Here is a 21,935-nt window from a genome sequence, read left to right as displayed (position 1 = left end):
TCAGCACCTGCACTAAACTAAATGACAGTGACACACAAGCCATCAGGATGCCACATGACTCAAATAAGTGTGCAGCGAGCCCCCAGACAATATTAAGAACATAACCCCATCACACTTCAACACAGATGAATGCTGGGAGCTAGAGCATGCACTCGTGTCTCTGTGCCTTGTATGTTCTGTTCGCTTCTGTGGGGAAAGAGGAAAACATGAAATGGAAGCCCTGATGGCTATGAAAAGAATTTCCTGCTATTTGTTTCAGGGAACCACAGGCAGGAAAGAGCCCGGAAAGTCATCCAAACATAACCCACTCCGGAAACTGAATGTGATGCTCAAGGTAAGGCTGTGAAGGAGGTGGAAGAACAGGAAAAGAAATCATATCAAACCAAAACATGAGTATTCTGTGCAATGGCAGAGAACTGCAACTAGGCCCTCCTTCCCCAGGGCCGATGGGGGCACCTGGCTCCAAAGACTCTCCCCACCACACCCACGGTGGACGTCTTCAGGCCACTGAAATAAACACAGAGCAGTGCAAGAAGAGACACCGATAGAACTGCCAACTTGCTCATTTGGCATTGTCACGCACACGTGACAGAAGCAGCATTCAAGGTTCTGCCTTTCTGCTACTAATCATAGAATCAGAGCTTGAGGGCAAGAAGGAACAGAAAACATTATATCAGGGAAATTCAACTTCAGATAAGAAAACCCAAGTCCAGGGTAGGCTAGTGACTTTCTCAGGTAACACTCAGTTCACACACTACTAAGAACCAGCTCTCCTCACTCCCAGCCCCGGGCTCTCCCCCTACCTCTGGAACTCCTGGAGGAGGAGGCTGGTGTGGGAATATCCCTCAAAGTGAACTGTATAAAACTCCCTTGTCCTCACTCAAGGTAGGGGTGTAACTGGATCGGCCCTCCAAACTCAGCCAGGGGTGAAATGACTGTTATTTCCTCCCATTTATCTGCATTGCCTGGCTTGGAGCCCTTAGGGAGATTAACCTTCCATTTCAGAAAAGCCCACTGCCATGGGTGACAGGGTCTCTACCCCACATCCCAGGCTGTGGCTCCACTGTCCCCACTCTCACAGGGTGAAGCAGCTAAACTGCATGGAAAGCTCCACCTGCAATGCCATTGCCCCTCTCAGCATAGCCCCCACAGAGCCTGAACCCCTCCCTTGTTCCTCTGCCCTCCCCTAGTCTCTGTATCACCCAGATGGTAAGCTACCGCAGGGGACAGGGAGAGAAGTGAAACCCACCTTGAGTGGAAAGAGGCAAATGAAGGGTGAAAGGAAAATGTGAATAAAGGACGCTGCCTCCAAATGCCTCCCTATCATAAATGTCAGCATGATTTCATACATTCTCGGGAAGGAATGTACCCCTCCAACAGCCCAGAGGAAGAAAGCAAGCGTAGACTGCATTGTTGATTCACAGAGGGACCAGACCCAAACTGTGGGTGACTAAAGAAGCCAAGATTCCACTGCCTTCCAGAACCCAAACATCCAGCCCCCTCTCAGTAGTCTCAACTATCCATGTTAGAGAAATTCTGCGTTTGGTTGCTGCAGGGTGAGACCCTTGGATCTCAATTTTTAACAAACATCCCAGATAATTCTGATACAAAAAATCAAGGACCATCTCAGAGAAGTCCTACCTTCTCACTGCCCCACCTGACTCTGAGTAGCTAAGAGCACAGGTTGTGAAGTCCCCAGACCTGCCTTCAGACTCTGGCTCCTGTGCAAGAGCTGCAGAGAGCTAAGCAGATGACTGCAGTTGAGCCCCCGCATCTATAAAATGGGGTTCATAAAAGTACCCACCACATGTGTTTATGGGGAGCTCATGAGGTGATCTAGTTATTTACCATGTTTAGCACACTGCCTCGCAGGTAGTAAGTGCACAGTATTTGCTGGGTACTAGCTGTTCTACTAGTTGTCAGTTGTACTATAATTAGTAACCACATTATGTTTTATATTGTAATATGTACATATAAAACTCATTACTCCCAAGAAACTGACAGGTCAAGTAACTTTTAAGCTAAGGATTTCTAGAGCGAGTTGCTTTGCTAGCTTAATCCTAAATTACCTCTGCCCTGTGCCCTGCTAATCTCACCACCCTTCTTCTGCCCCTGGATGCCAGGCTCTCAACAAAAGTTTAAATTTACATTGTGCTTTTATTTTATGATGAATGTCAAGTGTTTTGTAGGGTGTGTTCTGATTGCCTACTCTTTTCTATTAACTTTCTCCAAAGCCCTTGCTTGTCTTCCCTCCTTCCCCTCTCTCCCCTCATCGACCCACAGCCCCCATTTTCCAAATGATTTATAGACAGTTAATATGTGACCCCCAGGCGAAGAATATCCATCTGGCCGAAACCCTGAAAAATCACTTTGATCAACAGAAAAGGTGGACAGAGAGTAGAGCTCAGGCCTGCACACCCATGGCCTTGTGCTGAGGGGACCAGGCCAAGCTGAGAGACAGGCTCTGGGCACACTCCCTCTTCTCCGTCGCTTCCTCCATCACTTCTTCACCCCAGCCTGGCCTCCTCATAGAGCTTCTCCCCACTGTCCATACAGTATTTCCACCAGGACAGTCCATAGGCATCTCATACAAACATACCCAAAGCTGCGTTTAGCATCTCAGTCCCAGGCCAACCTATCCCTCATCCTTACCTCAGGGCAAATGGCACCTGACCCACCCAGGAGCCCAAACCACGCACAGCTCCAAGTCATCGTCAGCCCTCAACCCACCACCACCCGCTCTGGTCACTCACCAAGGCCTGCCAGTTCTTCAAATGGCTCTCCTGCCACTGCTCTCCCAGCTCAGATCTGACTCCCAGGCAGACTCCCTGCAGCTGCAACAAACCAGATGCCAGAGCGTATGTCCTGAAACACAATCTGACCAGGTCACTTCCCACTGAAAGCCTCTGGTAGTTCCCCACTCACAGGACTTCAACTCCTTAGGCTGGTTGTCAAGACTTTCACAATTTGGGAGGGCCCTGTTCTTCTTGCTACCAAAGAGAGCCCCAAAATAAGACCAGGCCAAAATATCCAGTACTCCACTCTAACCTAAGAGGCCAGCCACTTAGGGAACATGTCATCTCTCACACAGACATCAGCCAAATTTATTTTATATAATGGTGGATCGTTGGGCCCTGAAGGGATGATATGGACTTTAATGCGGAAGATAAGGGAAAAGCATAGCCAGGATGTTCAAGCCGCAGGGCCTGTGCTCTTCTAGCCAAAGCCCCTCATTGTGCACATGCCAAAACTAAGGGCTAGAGAAACAAATCTCCTAATTCAAGGACAGAGTTTTAGTCACCGAGGTCCCCTGGCCCACAATTCTGCTACTTCTACCAAGAGGCCTAGAAGACTCTCCCAAGAACAACCATGTGGGATTCCCATAACCTTCCTTTTTTCCTGGACATAACTCAGGACTCCCCAGCACACCCCACAAGCCTGCAGATTCTCAGATGACCTGGGAGGAACAGAACAGGAAGTCTCAAGCTTTGGCACCAGTTCAGAGTGGAACTCCTAAGGCCAAACACAAGGGCCTTTGACTCTAGGGGGAAAAAAGGCCCATTGTCTTGGTGGGTGGAATCAAACCATAATAGGAGCAAGGAAACCAGTTTTGTGCCTAGAGATGGGGACTTGGCCCTCAAACATCAGGGTGGAGAGGGGCAAGGGAGAAAGGAACACATAACATACCTTAAGAAAACAGAGGCAACTGCAAGTGAGTTCTTACTCACTCCTGGGTTTTGTTTTCTGTTGTGTATTTGTTTTCCCTCACAGAGAGTTCTGCATGCCCTCTGAGTCCCCCAGGATCTATGAGGACCAGGAAAAGGTGTGGCTCCCTGGAGAGTAGAAGAATCCAGATGAAATTTCGATGACTCCATTATGAGACTGTTAGTGGAGAAAGGAGCCACTCTACCATTTCCTTAATTGCTGGTGGAAAAAAAAAAAAAAACCTCCCCCCGCTCCCCCCCCCCCCCACAAAAACAACTCAGAGCTCGCTACAGATCAACAAAGGCAACAAACTCTTCCTGCAAAATACCAGGGACATATGCACAGGACAGGGGGATCCTGCCCACCCCAGTACTGCAAGAAACAGGAGGGAAAGAGTAGAAAAGCCAGAGCCTTAAACAACAAATATTTCTTTCTTTTCTTTTCTTTTCTTTTCTTTTCTTTTCTTTTTTCTTTTCTTTCCTTTTCTTTCCTTTTCTTTCCTTTTCTTTCCTTTTCTTTCCTTTCCTTTTCTTTTCTTTCTTTCTTTCTTTCTTTCTTTCTTTCTTTCTTTCTTTCTTTCTTTCTTTCTTTCTTTCTTCTTTCTATCTATCTATCTTTTTATTTGAGAGAAAACAAGCTGGGAGTGGAGCAGAGGGAAAGGGACATGCGACTCCGCACTAAGTGTGGAGCCCAAGTTGGGGCTCAATCCCACAACCCTGAGATCACTATCTGAGCCAAAATCAAGCATCAGTCACTCAATCCACTGAGCCACTCACGCTCCCCTAAACAACAAATATTTCACGAGCACATTCTCCCTGGACACCAAGTCCAAAGCTACTTGATACGATTCCCAGTTGTTGAGAGTGTCTTGGTTTGCCCCATAACAGGTCTCTGATCTTATTCCTTGGTGCCTAGAAATTCATTCCTTTGGGTTTGATCCACTGGGGTTATGGGCCATTTATATTTAAGAACAAAGTCTACTGTTTCTAGGCCGCGAAGGGGGAGGAGGGAATCTACTGTTTCTCTCTTCCTGCCCTTGCAACAGCTGTTCCTCTGCCTCTAACACCCTTCCTTCTCCTGCTCTTGCCCTCAGCAAACTCAAAGGGCATGCTCACTCAGCAATCTTGAAGGGGCTCCCGCAGGCAGATAAGTGCTTCCTTCTCCCTGCTCCCACAGAACATTGATTTCTTAGGGTTTTGGCCATATGGATATTCTTTACCAGGGGACGGGGGTGTCACATATTAACTGCCTATTTAGTCTTCTGGAAAGTGGGGGCTGTGAGTAGATGAGAGGAGAGGTGAGAAGGAAGGAAGGGCTTTGGAGAAAGTTAATAGAGAAGAGCAGGCAATCAGAACATACCCTATAAACCAAGCATCCCTCACTAATCCATTCCGTGCCCAAGTGCTATCTATGTACAGAGGTGAGTCGGTTTCCTTTATTTTTTTTAAGATTTTATTTATTTTTTTAATATTTTTTATTATAATTCAATTTGCCAACATATAGTATAACACCCAGTGCTTATCCCACCAAGTGCCCCCCTCAGTGCCCGTCACCCAGTCACCCCAACCCCCCACCCACCTCCCTTTCCACAACCTCTTGTTCATTTCCCAGAGTTAGGTGTCTCTCATGTTTTGTCACCCTCACTGATATTTTCACTCATTTTCTCTTCTTTCCCCTTTATATTTTCACTCCTTTTATTTATTTATTCATGAGAGACACAGAGAGAAAGAGAGGCAGAGACACAGGCAGAGGGAGAAACAGGTTCCATGCAGGGAGCCTGACGTAGGACTCGACCCCAGGACTCCAGGATCACGCCCTGGGCTGAAGAGAGATGCTCAACCGCTGAGCCACCCAGGTGTCCCATGAGTCAGTTTCCTATTCAATGAATGCTTTCCTCCCTTTTCTGCTCTTTCCACCCGCACAGCTCAGTGCTGGATCCTCTAGTTTGGCCCCAATCCCAGGTCTCTAGTATTAGTCTAAGAAGACAAGCTCAGGAGGGGCTATTTATGACATTCTGGAGTAATGATACTTAATGTTTTTATTTTTGAAAATTAAGGTAAAGTATGAAAAGGAAAATACCTATCATCTACTCAATTTTCCACCTGTAATCTAGACCTAATCATTGTTTAATATTTGGCCATATTCTTTCCAGTCTTTTTCCAGGTGGCAGATTGTAACCGTCCAGAATGCAAAGATCAAATACTTTCTTTTTTTTATTTTTTTAATTTTTATTTATTTATGATAGTCACACACACAGAGAGAGAGAGAGGCAGAGACATAGGCAGAGGGAGAAGCAGGCTCCATGCAACGGGAGCCCGACGTGGGATTCGATCCCGGGTCTCCAGGATCGCGCCCTGGGTCAAAGGCAGGCGCCAAACTGCTGCACCACCCAGGGATCCCTCTTTTTCCAGTTCTTACACTTCTGGAGTCAGAAGCCCAAAATGGGTCTCACTGGGATAAAATCCAGGTGTTGACAGGCTGATATTCCTTCTGGAGGTTCAGGAGGCAGATCTGCTTCTCCACCTGTCCCCATTTCTAGGGGAATGTGTCCCCATTTCCCACATTCCCTGGCTCTCAGCCCCTCTGCCTTCAAAGCCAGCAATGGCCAGTGGATGGCCTTGCTCTACCTCACTGCTATTCTCCAATCCTGGCTCTCCTGCTTCCCTCTCTCACTTACAAGGACACTGTGACTGCACTGGGCCCTCTTGTATAATCCTGGATGCTCTTACCATCTCAAGATCCTTAACTTCATCACATCTGCGAAGTTTCTTTTGCCAAATTAAGTAACATCCACAGGGGTTAGTATGTAGACACTTGGGGGAAGCCATCACTCTAGGTACCACAGGTACCTTTTCTAAACTCTACAACAGAAATTTGCTTAGCCTTCCTTCTCTTTTCTTCTGACACACAGGCAAGAGCACAAGCTTTGAGGTGAAACACCATATCTCTCATGTTAACTGGCTGGATGATCCTGGATCAATCACTTCACCTCCCTGCGCCTCTTTTTCTCTCATCTATAGCACAAGGTTAATGCTCACTGCATTAGGAAAAGACAGTGAAAGGATAAGGTAAGCTGTCTGAAGCATCACACACAGTGCCTGGAGTGCAATGTACCCTTACTAACCATCCTTTCCACCCTTTCCCTCACTGCCCCCATTTCTTTCCCCCTTTTCTCTCCCCCTCCCACCCTCATTTCCCCCTTTGTCTCCTTTCTCATCATTTAGCAAAGGCCCTACTACCCACCTCTTGTGACTCTGCTTCAGTGTTTCTGGTATCTGATATCTATTCAAGGCAACCACTGTATTTATATGAAGAGGTCTGGGTTTTTTTGTTTTTTTATTTATTTATTTTTAATAATTTATTTTTGATTGGTGTTCAATTTGCCAACATACAGAATAACACCCAGTGCTCATCCCGTCAAGTGCCCCCTCCTCAGTGCAAGTCACCCATTCACCCCCACCGCTCGCCCTCCTCCCCTTCCACCACCCCTAGTTCTTTTCCCAGAGGTAGGAGTCTTTATGTTCTAGGTCTGGGTTTTTAAAAGTCCTTTTATGTTCACTTAAAACTTATATAGACTTCCTCATAACTTACAGGCGCCAGTCCCAATTCTGTGCTGTGAATCTATACATTCATTTCTTTATTTCATCCTTCTGTAGTCCTCTCTCTACTCCTTCTAAATAACAACAGTGCAGGGATCCCTGGGTGGCGCAGCGGTTTGGCGCCTGCCTTTGGCCCAGGGCACGATCCTGGAGACCCGGGATCGAATCCCACATCAGGCTCCCGGTGCATGGAGCCTGCTTCTCCCTCCGCCTGTGTCTCTGCCTCTCTCTCTCTCTCTCTGTGACTATCATAAATAAATAAAAAATTAAAAAAAAAAATTAAAAAAAAAATAAATAAATAAATAAATAACAACAGTGCAGAGAGAGGAGCAGTGCCCAGACATCCCAAGGAACTCCTTTAGCAGGATGAATGCTGTTTGCAAAGATGTCCCCTAAAGCCCACTTCTAGGCTCAGCTTCCAGCAAGACCACTGAACTCTGGGACACATTTCCAGGCCCCGCCCCCAGGAACAATAACTGTGATAGAAGCCACACACCCTCTGGGAATCCTGCCATTGGATTATGACATTTTCCAGAATGTTGTTCATGAGTTACTGTGACCTAATCCTTCCACTCCTGGAAATTAACTTCTCCCTATCATTTTCATGTCCAGCTGGTCTGCCAGGACCCTGGCTTAAACGTACATCCCCACTCAGGTGACCAGCATCTCTGCCTATTGCCATTACTGTTAGAGCTCACATCCACTCAGCGCTTGCTATGTGCCAGGCACCATCCTAAAGGCTGTTATGTAGCTACAGCCTCCACAAAAAAAAAATCCCATGAATATTATCATCCTTGTGTTAACAGATTAAAAAAACTGAGACAGAAAAGTTAAGTAATTTGCCCAATATCCCACAACTCATAATCTAACTTCATCTCCCACCCAAATATTAATAATTTAATCTGGGAGGAGAACATCCTAAGATTTTGGAGATCTCCCAAATGAAATCTGTCTTTCAAAATGATTTTTGCTCCCCAACCCCTTTTGCAGGATTCAACAGTCAGCATTTCGTTTTCCATCTTGCCTTTCACATATGCACCTGTTTCCTCACACCACACTCACAATTGCACATCCCTCATAAAAGCTTGCCTTTATGAACCTCAATCTCTTTTAGGAAAAATCTCCTTTGGGAAGATCAGGTTCCTAGTCTCCATGAAGTCATTCTTACTGAACTGTCAACTATTTGCACAGCCATTCTCTGGCCACAAAAGAGGTATGCTAGGGAAAGATGTAATGAGAAGCAGGAGGTTGGGAATGGTCATAAAGGGGAGGAGATTGCAAATGCAGAAATAGTCATAAAACACACCCAGGTTTGTGGCCTTTGTACAATGGCAGCCCCACCTGTCTCTTTCCATGCCTGTTGAATCTGACTTCCTTCTCAGCTTGCCCCTCCTGGGCTTGTCTTCTTAGACCAATACTAGAGACTTGGGCCTGGGGCCAAACTTGGGCACTGAGAGCTGTGCGGGTAGAGAGAGCAGAAAAGGGAGGAAAGCGTTCACCGCACAGGAGACCTGACTCACCTCTGTACATAGCACGGAATGGATTACTAAGGGCTGCTTGGCAGGACTCGTGGCTTAAGGACTTTAGTAAGGAGTTGTACTTCCTCAATACTGTCTGAGAGCAAAGGGGAGGGTGTGGGAGGCATCACAGTGCTCTCCATTTAGAAACCCGTTGTCCCTCCCTTCTCCCTCTTTTGAGTTACATTCTTCTACCCATAGGTCACTTATTCACTGAGTTGGGTTCCAGGAAAAAGTAATCTCAGTTGAATTCCTTAAAGCCCCAGCCACTCAATTCATCTCAGGAGTGTCTATCATTTTAGTGATGACCAGAAGCAATTATATTTTATTAAAGGACCAGCAGATAATCTTGATGAGAGCCTTTGTTCCCACAATCCCTCTGAGGCTACAAAGGAAGAAAGGAAGGAACCTCCTAGGTGCTGGGGAGCTTTATGTTTACACCTCACCTAATGCCCTTTGAAGCAAGTGCTATTATCCCTATTTTGCAAATGAGAAACCAAAACTCCAAGAAGTCTATTAACTTGTCTCCTCTGCAAAAACTGGTTAAAAAAATGGAACCAGGACTCAGATTCACATATTTCTGAATCTAAAGCTTTTCACTCCACAGCATCCTACCTGCCAGAATTCAAGGAAAGGAAAGATGACTGCTTCTAACAGAGGTACTCACAAAGGGCTTCAGTGAAGAGACAAGGTCTGAGATGGGCTTTAGAGTGAACAGTAATTCAGGAAGCTAGGCAGGAAGGCAGGGGCATTATAGGAATAAGGGAAAGAATTAAATTCTGACACAAGAAAGTAAACTGTTGGGGCGCCTCCGTAGCACAGTCAGTTAAGTGTCTGATTCTTGGTTTCAGCTCGTCATGATCTCAGAATCATGAGATAGACCCCTGAGTCAGGTTCCGCACTCAGTGCAGTGTTTGCTTGTGTTTCTCTCTCCCTCTGCCACTCCCTACTATGCGCTCTTTCTCTCTCTCTCTCTCTCAAAAATGGATAAATAAATCTTTAAAAAAAAAAGAAAAAAGAAAGGAAAGAAAGAAAGAAAGAAAGAAAGAAAGAAAGAAAGAAAGAAAGAAAGAAAGAAAGAAAGAAAGAAATCTGTAAGTTGAGCAAGGCAGCAGATCGGGGCCATGCTACGGGAGCTCTGAATGGCAGCCTGAGGAATCTGAGCTTATCCTACAGATAATAAGAGTAACGTAACAGGGAAGCTTTAAGAAAGTCAGAAACATGACAGAACAACATTGTCAGGAAAATAACTCTGATAATATTAGGCAAGATGACTCAGGGAAGAGATTCTCAACTCTGGCAATTCATTAATTCCCTGGAAGCCTTTTTGCTTTGCTTTCTTTAAATTTTCATTTTAACATACTTTCAGACCTTCAAAACTATTCCAAAAATAGTCCAAGTTGCCATATACCCTTCACTCAACTTCCCCAAATATTAATGTTGTAGATAAGCACAATTACCAAAATCAATATATTATCATTTATATAATACAATGAACTAATCTACAGTTCTTGTTCAAATTCTATCAACCTTTCCACTAAGGTCCTTTTTCTGGACTAGGAACCCATCTAGAATGAAAAATTGTATCTGATGCCTTTATATTCTTAGTTCTTCTTTAATCTGGGCCAATTCCTGAGAATTTCTTTTACTTTCATTAACTTAACATTTTTAAGAGCATTGGCCCATTATTCTGTGAAATGACCCTCAGTTTGGACTTATCTAATATATTCTCATGATTAAACTTAAGCTATGCATCTTTGGCAAGAATACCACAGACATGATGCTATCCCTTCTCAGTCCATCATATCAGGCCTGTGACACTGATATCTCCCATTACTGGTGATGTTAACTTTGACCACTTGGATAAGGTTTCTCTGTAAAATAACTATTTTACTTGGAAGCTTTTAAAAATCACAAATACCTGGCCCACACCATAGACCAATCAAATCAGTCTCTCTGGGGATAAGGCACAGACACTGGTGGGTTTAAATGCACTCCAGGAGGGACGCCTGGGTGGCTCAGCAGTTAAGTGCCTGCCTTTGGCCCAGGGCGTGATCCTGGAGTCCTGGGATTGAGTCCCACATCAGGCTCCCTGCATGGAGCCTGCCTCTCTCTGCCTATGTCTCTGGCTTTCTCTCTCTGTGTCTCTCATGAATAAATAAATAAAAATCTTTTTAAAAAAATAAATAAATGCACTGCAAGTGATTCTAACCAGCATCCAGGGCTGGAAACCACCAGCTTAGACAGTGAAGATTAGAGTCCTGGAAATCGATAAGGAAGCCATTCCTCAGGCCTCTTTCTAAAATAATAAAATAACAGCCAGTTCCAGGCACAAGATAAATATTTTTGGACTTTGGCATGGACCCATGGTAGGGGAAAGGAAAGACCAAAAATCCCCCGATTGAGAAAGTGATGACTGAGTAGACTGCTGTCCAATAAAAAAAGAAGGCAGGATGCTAAGTAAAGTGTCCAGCCCTGCTGGTCTATTTTCTCTCCAGACTTCAAGGAAACCTTTGCTGCAAAGAAGGCACACACCATATAATTTTACTGTCATGAGCCTGACGTGAGCTCCTAACTGCCACTGAGGGAGAGTTATAAATCATGTGATATAAATATATGAACATATGCAAGAAGAGCACTACCAGGTACAACTGAATGAACTATTCACAGAATCTAAGTCAGAGCTACACAACCTGCCTTAACCTTGCTCTCTCCACTTGGTCTTTGTCTCTTCTGAAGTAAATAAGGACCCTGTTGTAAATTTCATGAAATAGGAAAGTGTACACATCTCCTGTCACCAGGTTGTTGAAGCAATGATACCATGCTCAACTTCCTTAGCGTTATTATCTTGAGGTTTCCATAAAGAGATTTCATCAACCCTTCCCTTGCATCTGATAACATGCAAAAAGGAACACCAATTTAACCCAAATCCAGAGGCAGGAAGGACCCTGATGAGAACTATCCCTAAAGTATTCACAAATCACCAGGATCTGGTGCTGCTGGTGCAGAGGAGCTGCTGCTAGGCAGTAAGTGACAAAAGAGATGGTAGCTATGACACTCACAGAGCACTGAAAAAAAAATGTAACTAAATTTCCCTCAACTATTACAAATCCAAGTAATAGAGGGCAAGCCTCTCTACTGGGTCTCACTGAGAGCCTGGCACATAGTTAAATGCTAATACTTAGGTGAAATAATTTACAAAAGGGCGGGGTTGCCTAGATCAGGAATGGCTGGGAAAGGTTTCACAAGAGGTAGGATTCAGGTTAGGCCTTTGAATCGTTAAGCCTTAGGGACACAGAGATGATGAGAAACACAAGCACAGGGAACCAGGTGTCAGGCACCACTGTAGAAGCTAATTTTGAGGGGGATTTCAGGAATGAGAAGGGGTTTGCATGTTATTTTATTTATCCCTCCCAACCACCTCATGGGGTTATTTCGGAGGATGCTGATGCTCAGGAAGAGAAAGTAACTTGACAAAGTTGGTGTTGGATCTAGGATTATTAGAAAGTAGGTGTGTCTAACTCCAAAGCCCATGCCGAGAGGACCTCCACTGAGAAAAGACTGAACGTGGTTTAGGGAACAGGAAGGAGCAAGGAGAACTCTGGTGGAAAATAAGTTTAAGAAACAGGGAAGTTACGTAAGCTTGCCAAAGTGGGACTATACGTTGTACAGCGATGAAAACTAGACAGAGATATTGGAACTTGATCTTGTAGTTACACAAGAGCCATTGAAGATTTTGAGTAACACAGTAACCAAAGCAACGCCCTGAGCAAAGACCAAAGGGGATAGTGGCGAAAATCGAGATTCTGCATTCCTACACCAAAGAGATGCCACTAACAACAGCAAAGAGGGGCCACATGATACAGTGCATGAAAAATAGACTACGAATCATCTTGGGTTTAAATGCACAAAGTTATGTGCTAAAGTCATGACTTTGTTAGGCAACTCACATACTTTCTCTGGACTTCAGTTTCTCCTTATCCATAAATTAGGTGAAGTGAGACTTAATCCCTAAATGACCACTAAAGCTTTGCTACTCAAAGTGTGGCCCACCAACCAGCAGCAACAGCACCATTCAGAAGCTTATTAGAAATGCAGCATCCCAGGCCCGACCAGAGGAATCTGACTTGTACTTAAACAAGGTGATCTGTAAACACATTAAAATTTGAGACACTTCTCTAAATGTGTGTTCCAGGGGCCTGAGTGGTTCAGTAGGTTAAACATCTGACTTTGGCTCAGGTCATGATTTCAGGGTCTTGGGATCAGCCCTGCCTGGAGCCCCGTGCTCCCTCTCCCTCTGCCCTTCCTCCACTCCTGTGTGCTCTCAAGCTCGTTCTCTCTCTCTCTTCTCTCTCTCTCTCACAAGCATGCTCACCCTCTCAAATAAAATCTTTATTTTTTAAAAAAGTATGTTCCAGTTCTAAAATGCAATGGTTTCAGACTCACCTCAATTCTGTCACTTGACAGGGGAAAAAATTACCTATTCACTTCACCTGTGTCTGATTTATTCATTCATTTTTCCCTCATCCCAACACCGAGGGCCCAACACCACAGACTTGCTCAGGCCTGGGCAGCAGTCTTAGGAAACACCAATGGGGCAGTGCTGCCATCTTGTGGCCGTAATCCGTAAATGCACTTAACCTCACTGCTTTTTTTTTTTTTTTTTTTTTTTTTTAAGATTTTATTTATTTATTCATGAGAATACACAGAGAGGAGAGAGAGAGAGGCAGAGACACAGGCAGAGGGAGAAGCAGGCTCCATGCAGGGAGCCTGACATGGGATTCGATCCCTGGGCTATAGGCGGTGCTCAACCACTGAGCCACCAGGGCTGCCCAACCTCACTGCTTTTGCGGAGAAGAGGGTCGGGTGAGGGAGCAGAGGGGGTGAAGTCCAATTCACAGAGTAAATACGGGGGGAATCACAACCACCCCCAATGACTGGAAGGAGCTGTCAGATAGAGGTCAGCTTGCAACATACAGTAGTGTCACATTTCAAAGGGTAATTTTTATAATACCTAATAAAATGTGGTATTAGTGGGGAACCTGAGTTCCAAGCCAAGCTCTGCCCTTAAAACCTTCATAAGCAACAACAAAATCACTGTGATACATTTTCAGATTTCCAGTCCCTGCCTGAACTCCCTCAGTAAACTTGTAATTTTCCAAGGAAATTTACTTGACTGTGACAGTTCTTTCTCATCCTCAGCCAGATGTGTCTGCTGCATACTCACCAGTCAGAGGCCTACTCTCTATCAGCCCTGAAATACATCCAGTACCTTTTCACAAAACAGACCTCCCCCAAATGACAATCCTGAAGTCCCTACACTCTCCTAACCCTTCCCTTTCCTGTGGGCCAGGGAAGTGTGTCTGGCAAAATAGAAACTTTGTATTCTAGGAATACAAAGCAGCAGAGCCACAGGACTACCTGCTTCCCCATTCTGGGCACTAGACCTGTATTAGAAAGCCACATCAGCTGATTTGATGACACTGGTTTTTCCCACTTGTGCAGCGGCTCAGTCACCCCACACCTCTGTTGGCATATACCTTTTATTCAGGTTTTTTTTCATATTTATTTTGGGGATTCCCTGTGTGGCTCAGCGGTTTGGCACCTGCCTTCAGCGTGATCCTGGAGTCCCGGGATTGAGTCCCATGTCGGGCTCCCTGTGTGGAGACTGCTTCTCTCTCTACCTCTGTGTCTCTCATGAATAAATAAATAAAATCTTTAAAAAAAAAAAAAAGATTCATTTTGAGGGCAACCCTCTCCGGTCCCCTCCCTTTTAGGAAGCTTTGTACTATCACTTTGCTATCATTCAATAAACCTTACTTTGCTGCCCACCACTCGTCTGGTCTACCTCTTCACTCTTTGAAGTAGCGTGACCAAGAACTGTAGGCACTGATGCAGAAAAAAATCCTACAACATTTATGAGGGCTCATCCGGGATCTCCACCATTGTTAAAAACAACTAAATGTGAGTAGTGGGCAGCAAGGGTCTCTCACACACGCACTCTCTCTCTCTCCCTATTTTTTTTTTTTTTTGTTGAAACAATGGGCACCCGCCAGCCATGTAAGAGTGATTAGCACAGCTGCCATTTTCAAGTCTCGGGTGACAGGTTCTCTGAGCCCCTTTCTGACTGATGCCCCAACAGAAGTTGAGAATGTCAGTTTGGTGAGGACTCAGAACTCGTTTCGGGGCAGATGACTGGATGTGAGGGACCTAGGGAAAACCAAGCAGGTAATGAAGGGCCTGACCAAAGCTACCCTTTGGTGGACACTTGAAGGCTCTCAGAGGGATCTGGTTCCTTACTTGCCTGTCCAGGCATCTGAAGAGAAACTCCTCTACTAGTCTTTTCTCGGCTGATTCCTCCTCTAGGAGAATGAGTGGGAAAGCCCAGAACAGTCCTCCAAACATTCTCTTGAGAGTGGTTTGGGTGGCCTCCACGAGGTCACACTCACAGTTCCATTACTGTGAGGAATGGTTTCCTATTTCTGGCTCCTATTCCAGGCATTACCAGGACTCCCCCTCCAACTGGCTACCCCACCTATGTGAAGGAATGGCCATGCAGAACAAAAGAACTAAGGTGTATCTAAGGGATCTCCTGATCTTCAGTTCCATCAGGGCTTATCCCAGGTGGATTTCCCCTCCTTGGGTGCCCCACCTTGTCCCTCTATGTGGCTATGCCAGACATAACAAGTCTACTAAAAGAAATCTAGTATATCCATTGACTTCTAAGGGAGTCTTAAGGGTGGGGAAACCAGAGTTGCTCTCTGGAGGCAGAGCCAAGCCTGTAAGCACGACTACTTCTAGCACCTCACAGAAAGGGCAGGGGCTCTGGCTGTCAGTCTCGTGAGAAGTTAGAGCCAGATTATCAGGACAAGATGAGGAGGAACTGAGATGAGGGATGCCTTTGCCTCTCCCCCCACATCTCCCTGATCAACTATAAGAAATTGAGGTAAGGAATACCTTTATCTCTCTTCTTGCAGATGGGTAATTCCCTGACCAAGACCCTTACTCCTTTAGAGTCCCTTCCTGGCATTATAGGCTATCAGAGGAGTATCAGACCTATAAATAGCTCAATATTGTTTACTTGGATGCTTTCTGGGGTTTTTTTGTTTGTTTGTTTCAAGATTTTATTATTTATTCATGAGAAACACAGAGAGAGAGAGAGGCAGAGACACAGGCAGGAGAAGCAGGCTCCATGCAGGGATGTGGGACTCCAGGATCACACCCTGGGCTGAAGGCAGTGCTAAACCGCTGAGCCACCCGGGCTGCCCAGTCTTCTTGGTTTTAACTGGGCAAAGCTGCAACTCATTTTCTTTTGTTCTGGGGCATGATCACAATATAAGTTGGAGAATGAGACATGGCCACCTGAGGGACTTTGCCTTCCTAGTTTTAACTGGGAAAAAGGTGACTCATTTTCTTTTGTTCTGATATCAGCAATGTAGGATTGATCCCAGGCTCCTGGCTACTCTATTCTGGCCACCGCCCCCCAACCCTGGGGTGGCAGTGTGGTGGGGGATGGGGAGGAACAAAGGAACACCACACTCACATCAAAAGTAGATCCAGATTAATTTATCCAGATTTAAGATCAGGTCCCCTTCTCCATATCATTTGTCATCAGGGAAATACAAATCAAAACCACAATGAGATGCCACTTTACACCTGAGAATGGCTAAAATTAAGACAGGAAACAACAAATGTTGGCGAGGATATGGAGAGAAAGGGGAACCCTCTCACACTGCTGGTGGGAATGCAAGCTGGTGCAGCTACTCTGGAAAACAATGTGGACGTTCCTCAAGAAGCTAAAAATAGAGCTACCCTATGACCCAGAAATTGCACTACTGGGTATTTACCCCCAAAGATACAGATGTATTGAAACAAAGGGACACTTGCACCCCAATGTTCATAGCAGCAAAGCCCACAATAGCCAAACTGTGGAAGGAGCCACAATGTCCTTCGACAGATGAATGGATAAAGAAGATGTGGTGTATATACACAATGGAATATTACTCAGCCACCAGAAAGGACAAATACCTACCATTTACATCAACATGGATGGAACTGGAGGATATTATGTTGAGTGAAATAAGTCAATCAGAGAAAGACAATTATCATATGATTTCACTCATGTGTGGAATATAATAAATCATGAAAAGGACCATAAGGGAAGGGGGGTAACTGAATGAGGTAAAATTAGAGAGGAAGACAAACCATGAGAGACTCCTACCTCTGAGAAGTGAACAAAGGGTTACAGAAGGGGAGGTGGTGGGGGGATGGGGTAACTGAGTGACAAGCATTAAGGAGGACATGTGATGAGATGAGCACTGGGTGTTATATGTTGGCAAACTGAATTTAAATAAAATAGAATTTTAAAAATAATTAAAAATTAAAATCTTTTTTTAAAGATTTTATTGATTTATTCATGAGAGAACAGAGAGAGAGAGAGAGAGAGAGAGAGAGGCAGAGACACAGGCAGAGAAGGAAGCAGGCTCCATGCAGGAAGCCTGACATGGAACTCGATCCCAGGACTCCAGGATCACGTTCTGAACCGAAGGCAGACGCCCAACTGCTGAGCCACCCAGGCGTCCCAATAAAATAAAAATCTTAAAGAAAGCTAAAAAAAAAAAAAAAAAAAAAAAAAAGATCAGGTCCTCTTACCTGTCCACCCTAACCCTTACCTGCCTGCACTTGAGGGCTTTACAGGTAATGCTTGGAGAGGGGACCAAGGGGAAATGCTGCTACAAGACCTGAGACAAAGGGGGAACCTCAGAAAATTTTCCAAACCTGGAAAGATGTAATGCTTCTGTTAAAACAGACCCCCTCCGAGGCAAAAATGCATGGGGTTCTGGTCACTGCTGAAAGATATGGAGATCAAGGGATGAGTGAGCCCAAGGGTAGCTCTAGTTTCCAACTGGAGCCCAGGCTCTACCTCCTCAAGACCCCATTTGGGATCCTCTCAAGATCTCAGCTGGGATTCTAACAGTCCCCTTGGAAACTGGTATTGCCATCACTTCCAAGCCTGCATAATAGAGGAATTGAGCAGTACATGGGAGCTTCCCCCTCATTCATTTCCTGGGTTAATGGCTATAATTGGAGCCAACTGTTGTTAGTCTACCTTGGGACAGAGACTTTAAAGAATATTCCAAAGCAGCTGCCAAAACTCCTTTTGTTTCAGGGAAATTTCCCTGCCTTCTCCAGCCCAACATGTTCCCACTTCAGTAGGGAAAAAAAAAAAATAGCATCTGCTCATCTGTCCAGCTGATATGGTTTAGAACCGGGAATGAAACTTATTCTATCTAAGTTGGCTGGAGGTCAAATAAGCTCACATTAAAATGTCAGTTACATCTGTCTCAAAGTTTTCATGGGTAATTGTTAGGAGAGCTTTCAAAGTCTCTGGTAAAGGATATCTGGGTCTATTGGTAACCCAAACTCAGGAGAAAAACCCAAGAGCAAAAGTAAAAAATAAAAAAATAAAATATATAAATAAATAAATAAGAAAACACAACAGTTTTCTTAGATTGAGAGAGGCTCTCATTGAATACTTGGTTCTCCTGAGGCTGATATCATTCTGAAAGACCCAATTAGCCCCAGATATTTGGGAAAAAATTGCAAAAGTTGGCTATTGGCCTCAAAGGGACCCTCTTACAAACTGCCAGCAGGTCTTTTACAATCGGGACCAAGAGGAGAGTAAGGAACAGAAGCTGAAGATGCATTCTGAGGCTTTGGTTGTGACCTTGCATGACATTGCCAACTTGGCCTCCCAAGGTTCTGGCACCAAATGCCATCCCTGTAGCTTCCCAGGACACTGGAAGTGAGAATGCCTTCAAAGGCAAAAATCAAGGCCCTATAACCCTTGTCCCACTTGTGGAGAGGGACACTGGAAATTCAAATGTCCTTGGGGACCTCAGTCTGCAAGGGCTCAAGTGGCCAGTGCCCCTGATCAGGACTGATAGTGCCTGGCTATGTGGTGGTTCCTCTGAAACAGCTCACTCAAGGAACCCAGAGCCTCCAGTAATTCTGGAAATAGAAGGAAAGCCAGTCGATTTCCTTCTTGATACTGGAGCCACATTTTCTGTTCTACTCTCCACCCCAGGCCAACTGTCCAACTGCAGTGTTGTTGTTAAGGGCATCACTGGGCTACCCATGGTCATATTTTTTTTCTCACCTTCTGGGATACAACTGGGAAGATCTAATTTTCTCTCACTCTTTCTTAATGCCTGAGAACCCCATACCTCTCTCAGGTAGAGATATTAACTCTAATATTGATAGCCCCTGGGTAGACTAGCAGTTGCCTCCCCTTTGTGGAGGCTGATATTAATCAGGTCTGGGCCACTTGGGCTAAAGTGCATCAGGCCTTAACAGCAGTGCTTGTTCCCATACACCTTAAGGAACCCAGAACTTTCCCTTGTTGGAAAGGTTTTTTGGGCATAACAGGATACTGTTGCTCATAAATACCAGGATATAGAGAATAGCATGCCCCCTCTACAGGTTGATGAAAGACATCCAGACAGCCAGTACCCACCTATTAATGTGAGATCCAGAGTCAGAAAAATCTTTTTAAAAAATCTCAAGAGGGCCTGACTCAGTGCCCCAGCTTTAAGTCTTCCTACCAGGAGGGCTTACAACTTGTATGTGACAGAAAAGGAATGGCCCTGGGTGTTCTAACACAGGCTCAAGGTCAGCTTAACAGCCAATGGAATATTTAAGCAAAGAGCTAGATCTGGTGGCTTGTGGCTGACCAATATACTTTAGGGGCAGCGGTGGCATTCCTGCTCTCTTGATTTCCAAAGCTATGAAAACTAACTCTAGGACAAGAAAAACACGAATAATAACCCATTCTCCCATCTGCAAATCCCCAGAGGTATACAGCGAGTAGGAAGTTACCCTGGGAGAGACTGGCAAATGGACTTCACACATGCCTAAAATGCATAGGTACAGGTACCTTCTGGTTTGGGCAGATACCTTCATATACTGGGTTGAGGCCTTCCCCTGTATAACCTAAAAAGCCTCAGAAATGATAAATGCACTAGTAAATCCTTCAGTTTGGACTCCCCACCCCCTTCAGAGTGATAACAGAAGGAGTATCTAAGGTTTGGGGCATTATCTATTACTTACACTGTGCCTGAAGACTTCAATCCTTGGAAAAATGAAGTAGCACGAGAAACAAGTCAAAATTGGATGTCTCTACTCCCTGTTGCCTTACTCCGAATTAGGAACACCCCCATGAAAAAGGAGTTGAGCCCCTTCGAGATCTTATATGGGAGATTCTTCCTTGTAAATGACCTGCTGATAGACAAGAGTCTTTGATTTGATAAATCATTTCATCCCTCTTGCAAGGAGCTTCCCAACTCCCAGCCCCAAAATAACCAACCTGTCCCATTTTACCCTGGAGACCAGAAGCCTGCAGTCAGGGAAGGCCTGCATACAATGTTTTACCTACTTCAATAGCAGTCAAAGTGCCTGAATTTGAAGCCTGGATCCACCATTCCAGAGTCAAACCCTGCTCCCCAATGGGGCCTAACAACAAGGAACCAAAACCCCTCTGTGAACCCAGAGAGGACCTCAAACTAGTCTTGAAGTGACAAGGCACAGATAATGTTACTCTTCCTATATCCCATCAAAATCATATTCCTTATTGCATTCCTTTCACCCTCACAGTACATACAGTGGAGTACAGTAAAACATCCTCCATCTCTCACGGGACCCTTGGCTGTACTCAGTCTTGCATTGGTGCTTTGGGCTTTGCCTCCTACATGCCCCCAACTTGCTTTATATCTTCCAGAATAAAGGTCATCAAACTCCAAATGGTGATTCATATGGAGCTTCATATGGAAGTCAAACCAGATGTCTACAGGGGACCCGTTGATAGATCAGAATGAGAGGAACTATGACTGCTGCCCCATCCAATGCCCCTGACCAACAGGAAGTAGCTAAGACCGGTCATTGCCTTTTTTCCCTAACAGCAGTTAGGGTTACCTCTTCAGAGTGGAGAATGATGAACAGCTAGAAAGGCAGGCAGGGACAAGGGGTCCTTGCCCTAAGAGGAAACCACCCTTAAAAGAATTTTATACCACCCTGGAGGAAGACCTCCACCCTTCCCCATATGATAGGTAGATGACAAAAACCTGATTGGATGACAGACGCAGGGAGGGTTAATTAGATTAAAACAGCCTGTCAACAAGCCCATAAAAACCCCTAGACTTAGAAACTCCCATGACAACTCTTTCCGGTCCCCTTCCTCTTTGGGAGCTTTGTACTATCACTTTGCTATCGCTCAATAAACCTTGCTTTGCTGTCCCCAACCCCCACCCCCAAAAAAGATTTATTTTGAGAGAAAGAGAGAGAGTGGGGGTAGGGGCAGAGGGAGAAAATCTCAAGTAGACTCCCTACTGAGCATAGAGCCTGACGCAGGGCTAGATCTCAAGACCCTGAGATCAGAACCTGAGTCAAAATCGAGTTGGATGCTCAACCAACTGAGCCACCCAGGCCCCCCATATTCAGTTTTATTTTTAAGAAATATTTATTAGAGCCTGCTATGTACTATGTGCCAGAGACACAAAGATGAACCAGATGGTCTCTGCCTTCACTGAGCTCTGGGCTATGCAGAGAACCCAGTTCAAAGTCAGAACATCACAGTACAGTGGGAAATACCTCAATAGAGGTAGACACAGATTTTTAAGGGCCATCTCAGCAATCCCCTGTGAAAATCTTCCACTCTTGTTTTCTGGGCTCAGTTTTCCTCATTTCAAGTTCAACGTGAAAAAAAATAAAATAGTAATAATGCAAATGTCCCAGATGGTCATGGTTGGGTCAGACATGTCCTTCTGGTTAATCCAAGGCATTTGTGGGCTCATTCTGAATGTCCACTCTCTCCTACAAGAGCTCACCACACCTACAGGTGTGACAATGGGCAGCTGCACACCACAGAAATTCTAGCAGGTCAGGAAACTTGAATGTTAGTCCTGTGGCTTTGTGGCTAACAGAACTGTACGCTGTTGCACAAATCATATAACTTCCCTGTGTTTTAATTTCCGCTCTGTGAAACGGAGCAGTTGGGGCAGCCCTCAGGCGGTCTCCATGTCTAGTGAGAGTCCCTCAAAGACAATTTCACACCTTCTTC

General features: G+C 45.1%; 1 long non-coding RNA gene across 3 annotated transcripts in view; it reads right to left on the bottom strand.

Annotated features, from left to right (window-relative positions):
- Window positions 1-21,935, bottom strand: part of LOC112931353 (uncharacterized) — a 145,319-nt gene that overhangs the window by 83,446 nt on the left and 39,938 nt on the right. Inside the window, exons 1-2 of one of the 3 annotated variants that reach the window (XR_012000670.1) lie at window positions 3,688-3,921; window positions 2,754-2,834 (exon numbers count right to left, since the gene is read on the bottom strand). The exons of 1 other annotated variant lie outside the window; for it this stretch is intronic. This is a non-coding gene — a long non-coding RNA (uncharacterized lncRNA). Of the gene's footprint in view, window positions 1-2,753; window positions 3,922-21,935 lie in introns of those variants that run through there. One more of the 3 variants, XR_003237310.2, reaches the window with a different exon arrangement.

The sequence above is a fragment of the Vulpes vulpes genome, chromosome 1 (assembly GCF_048418805.1).
Source record: "Vulpes vulpes isolate BD-2025 chromosome 1, VulVul3, whole genome shotgun sequence".
In the NCBI taxonomy this organism is placed as follows: domain Eukaryota; kingdom Metazoa; phylum Chordata; class Mammalia; order Carnivora; family Canidae; genus Vulpes; species Vulpes vulpes.
The sequence above is the reverse complement of the archived record's forward strand: the minus strand, read 5'-3'. Positions and strand labels throughout refer to the sequence as shown.